A 6,000-nucleotide genomic window follows, 5' to 3' on the forward strand; every position below is an offset into this window, starting at 1 on the left:
TTCGCCCATTATATTGTATATTTGGCCCAAAGGGCTTGTATTGTATTTTGTATATAAGCGCTTTCTCAATGAATGATTGTTCACGGGAGAATAACCATTTGCATGGTATTAGAGCTTATCTAACCCTAACAGCCGATTCTCCACTCTGTCGATCCCTCACCAGTCTTCGTCCCCCCTGCTTCTCTTCTTCCACTTGTTATTCTTATTAATCATGTCGGGAGATCAACCAATATCAAAACCTACTCATAAGGTGTATGGTATAACCAACACCAAAACATACGTACCTTTGATTCTAGATCTCCCAACCAAAAATTATGAGCCATGGAGCGCTCTTTTCAAAGCTCATTGTATAGCTTATGGCGTTTTGGATCACATCGACGACACGTATGACCCACCTAATCAACCCCCAACTAATAGTGAATGGTTAGAGCTTGACTCCATGGTAACACTGTGGCTCTTTGGTTCTATCTCCTAAAACCTCATCACATCTGCCCACTCCAAACAAGCCAACGCCAGACAAATATGGCTCAATATTCACTCCATTTTTCATGATGATGAAGAGGCCACTGCTATGCAATATGAGACAGAGCTCAGAAACATTCAAATGGGTGAACTTAATGTTCACACCTACTGTGATAAAGTGAAGAAACTTGCTGACCTGCTGGAAGGTATCAGTGAAAAAGTCAAACACGGGAACCTTATCTCGTATGCCCTTAATGGGCTTTCCCCAAAATTCGAGAGTGTGCCCAACATCCTCCACCACCGCAAGCCTATTCCCTCGTTCTCGGAGATGGGCACCACCCTATCTGTTGAAGAAACCCGTCTCGCCTCCTCCGCTGTTAGCCCTTCCTCCCACACCAGTCACTCCTTTTCTCCTTCTTTTCTTCACGTCGACTCTGGTTCGTCAAATCGAGGAAGAGGCTTGAACTCTAACCATATAAGAAATCAATCTCGTAGGGGAGGGAATCACGCCTCCAATTATCGTCGCCCACCTACCGGAAATCCAAATAGGTTTGGGAATTGTCAATATGGGTGGTTCTTTGTTTCGCCACCGACGATTTCTGTCCAACCATGGGGCTTCTCCTCTCATGGTTCACACGCATCAAATGCAGTCCAGTGGACTTCCACTGGTCCAAATTCCTCACAGCCATCCCAAGGGTGGAACAGGCCCTATTTCGGCCAAAATGGGCTTCTTGCCAGCAAACCCACTTCGCCTTCTCCATCCAGCGGCTTCTCTCCTTAGGCTCATCAGACTTCAAGCCAATCCCCTTCAGTCCAACAACCTCCTTGGACTTGGCTTGGTGACATGGATCAAACTACCTCTCTCCCGACCATGTTCAGTACGATGACTCTCTCGGACCCGACACAAGGCGGATGGGTTATGGACACCGGGGCCAACGACCATGTCAACAACAACCCATGTATACTCGATTCTCTTTGTAATAATCATAATATGCCTCATTCTATTTACGCCGGTAATGGATCTGCAATTCCTGTCATGACCTCGGGACATACAACTTTCCCTATCCAAAACCCATATCGCCCCTTACACTTGCACAATGTGCTCATAACACCCAACATCATTAAAAATCTCATCTCTGTCCGAAAATTTACTACACATAATAATTGCTCTATTGATTTTGATCCTTACGGTTTTACTGTTCTTGATTACCAGACACGCCGCCCTCTTATCCGCTGTGATAGCTCCGGACCGCTTTATCCTGTTACTGGATCCAGTAGTCACACTTTTGTTTCCACTTCCTCATCCGCTTGGCACTAACGAGTCGGTCACCCCGACAATCAAGTATTGAAGCAATTAGCATCTAATAGCTCGATTTCTTGTTCTCTATCAAAAAATAATGTTATTTGTCAAGCTTGTCAACTTGGCAAACACACTAGATTACCTTTTTATTTATCAGATTCTACTATGTCTAAACCTTTTGAAATAATTCATTCTGATTTGTGGACATCTCTTATACCTAATAATGGTGGTTTACGTTATTATGCTTTATTTCTAGATCATTACACTCATTACCTTTGGGTGTACCCTCTCAAACACAAATCTCAAGTATTTGACAAATTTCTTCATCTCTTTAATATAATCAAAACCCAATTTGGAGGCACCATCAAACAGTTTCAATGTGAGAACCGGGGGGGGGGGGGGGATACAATAATAAATCCTTCCATGATCATTTCGCCTCTCATGGCATTACCTTCCGTTTCTCATGTCCTCATACCTCTTAGCAAAATGGTCGGTCTAAACGTATGTTTCGTACCACAAATAACATGATGCGTACGCTATTGTTTCATTCCTATCTACCCCCCACTTTCTGGCCCGAATCCCTTCACATGGCTGCTCACTTACTCAACATCCTTCCATCCACCTCCATATCCAGTGACACTCCCCACTATCGGCTTTTTCAATGCCATCCCACCTATGATCACCTTCGTGTATTTGGTTTTCTCTGTTTTCCTCACCTAAACACTACACATAAACTCCAGCCACGCTCCACACCCTGTATCTTCCGTGGCTACCCCACCTACCATCGTGGTTTTCGATGTTATGACCTTTCCACTAAACAAATAATTCTTTCTCGTCATGTCACTTTTGAGGAGACAATATTCCCTTTTGGTTCAGTTACTCCCTCAAATCCCCCATCCTATGATTTCCTTAATGACTCTGAGTTATCTCCCAACCTTCACCAAATTTTATCTCCTACGACTACCCCCTCCCCTTTTATCTCTCCTTCCACTCATAACTCCCCATCCCCTCCTTCACCACCTCCATCACCACTTACCCCTACCCCTCCACCACCACCACCACCTCCACCTTCAACTCATCATATGAATACAAGATCAAAAAGTGTCATCTCCATACCTATCACTCGCCTCAACCTCCACACTTCCTCCATTTCCTCTGTCCCGAGGTCTTACTTACAGGCTTTGAATGAACAAAACTGGCATAAAGCCATAAATGAGGAATACAATGCTCTTATTACAAATGGCACTTGGGTCCTTGTTCCGCGACCACCGGGGGCTAATGTGGTTCGATCTATGTGGCTTTTCAAACACAAATTTCATGTTGATGGCTCTCTATCGCGTTATAAAGCGCGTCTGGTCGCCAACGGACGTAGTCAGCAACAAGGCATTGATTGTGATGAGACATTTAGCCTAGTTGTAAAACCAGCCACCATACAGACCGTTCTCAGTCTGGCTATCTCCAAACACTGGCCGATTCATCAGCTCGATGTGAAGAATGCCTTTCTTCACAACCATCTTCAGGAGACTGTTTTCATGCACCAACCTCTTGGTTTTTGAGACCCGCAACATCCAGATTATGTGTGCCACCTTCAGCGGTCCCTCTATGGTCTCAAACAGGCCCCTCGGGCCTGATATCAGCGCTTTGCTCAGCATGCTCTTCGCCTGGGGTTTCAGCACAGTCTCACTAACTCATCTCTCTTTATATATCGTCACGGATCTGACACTGCACACCTCTTACTTTATGTTGATGATATCATTCTGACAGCTTCATCTTCCATTTTTCTACAGTCTATTATTGATCAACTCAGTAGTGAGTTCGCCATGACCGACCTTGGAGCTCTTAATTATTTTTTGGGGATCTCTGCTACTCGCTCCTCTCATGGTCTCTTCCTTTTTCAGAGAAAGTATGCCTCTAAGATTCTAGAGCGAGTGAATATGAATCAGTGCAATCCAGCTGGTATGCCAGCTGAGACAAATCGTAAGCTAGATGACATAGGGTCCCCCATTCCAGATCCATCACTTTATCGCAGTCTTGCTGGTGTACTTCAGTATCTCACCTTCACTAGACCAGACATTGCCTATACTGTTCAACAGATCTGCTTATTCATGCATGATCCCCGCGAGCCTCATCTGCATGCTCTCAAGCGTATCTTACGCTACATTCGTGGTACTTTGGATCATGGTCTGCAACTACATGTATCCCCTTCATCGGATCTACGTGCCTACTCTGATGCAGACTGGGGCGGGTGCCCAGTCTCTCATCGATCCACATCTGGCTACTGTGTTTTTCTTGGAGATAATCCGATCTCTTGGTCTTCTAAATGCCAAGGGGTTATTTCTCAGTCAAATGTTGAGGCTGAGTATCGTGGAGTCGCCAACGCCGTTGCTAAGACTTGATGGGTTTGCAATTTACTTCGTGAACTTTGATGTCCTCCCTCCAAAGCTACCATTGTCTATTGTGACAACATCAGCTCTGTGTACATGACACATAACCCAGTGCAACACCAGCGTACGAAACACATAGAGATTGACATTCATTTTGTTCTTAGCCCATTATATTGTGTATTTGGCCCAAAGGGCTTGTATTGTATTTTGTATATAAGCGCTTTCTCAATGAATGATTGTTCACGGGAGAATAACCATTTGCATTAAGAACTTGTCTTAATTCATTAAGAGCTTAGTTATTATCTATTTCCACAAGGATCACTTACTTGATCATAATTAAGTTTTCATTTACAACTTTTATCAATAAAACTAATTATACTCCACGTATATCACTTCTATATGACTTAATTCATTAAGTCGTCAACACAATTTCAAGTTTTCATCACTTTCATAATTAGGATTTACAACCCTAATTGCTCAAATCAAAGATTCATCCATGGAATCACTAAATAAAACTTAGAATCCTACTCAAAACACTTACTACTATATAGTAACATAGATTCATAACATAAAAATCAGATTCTAGAAAATCCCATAATTCCACCATGGATGAACATAAAGCTTGATTAGATGAAGGAGATGATATATTGGTTCACTTTTATAAGTTGAATCTTGTATCTCCTTGATTTTGCTTCACCAAATCAACCTTAAAACTATAGAATCTCCTTAAGATCGCTCTAGAATTGATATGTTGTGAAAAAGAATTCAAATGACTGACTTAAGGTCTCATAAACACATTGGCTATCGCAAGTTACGTGTCGTGTTCATGTCTTGGATCTAGCGTGTCGGACATAATTTGCATCACATCTGACCAAAGAACGCCTCACATCCTTCCTTTTTCATAGCAATGTACTTCGAACGCATTGTGTATGCTTTACCTTACGCGCCGCGTTGTAACATATTAGGACGCATTTCCCAAAAAAGTAACCTACAACACCATTTTGCGTAAAATATGTGTCTCTGTTTCATCTATTACACGTCGTGCTTCTCTTCTACATGTCGCGTCAACCGACATGACACACCGTATCCCTTAACCCGTAGTTTTGGTCCTTAACTCAATTCTAATTACCCCGTTGTAATACTATCAAGCATACCAAACTGATCTAGATTCAATACCATAATTTACCCAACATTTTCCAGTATTATGTACAAATAACAAGATAGTCATTAAACTAATTGTCCAAAATTTCCAATCTTTGATTACTTGGACCAAAATATCATTTGACACAAACACTTCTTATACACACTAACAAGTTGTCAAAGTTAGTTCCAATGATCATTTCAACATATGAGAAAGCATTAACCAACCAAACAGTTAACATTGCAAACTTTTTGTCATTTTGGACCAATTTACCCTTTTCCTCAAAATTCACATATACAACACATTACTATGTTTTTGTAAGGATGTTATAATTTTTTTATCAATTTCCGTCTCTCTTGTACACATGTATGTTGCAATGGTCATATTAAATCAAGTAGTATTTATGTTTTTTTGTTTACTTTTAAATTCATTCCTTCCCTTCACATTAGTTAAAGCGACATTAATTGAACTAAACAATAGTAGAAATAGTTTCTTGATTTTCACATCATGGAAAAAGTAAAGCCAAGTTGAAGCACCATCAATGGAACTCACCAAATATAGCCATAGATTCTTGATTCACACATCTTGGGCAAAGTAAACCTATTAGCGTCAGGTCCATTGGCATGACCCAGATGGCTCCGGCATGCCAACCTTGCATAGTGCTCTCCTGGCGCTCGCCTACTAGACTTGTATGGCGCCTGCGCTTTGCGCTC

The sequence above is a fragment of the Lactuca serriola genome, chromosome 3 (genome assembly GCF_051521515.1).
Source record: "Lactuca serriola cultivar US96UC23 chromosome 3, Lser_US96UC23_V15, whole genome shotgun sequence".
In the NCBI taxonomy this organism is placed as follows: Eukaryota; Viridiplantae; Streptophyta; class Magnoliopsida; order Asterales; family Asteraceae; genus Lactuca; species Lactuca serriola.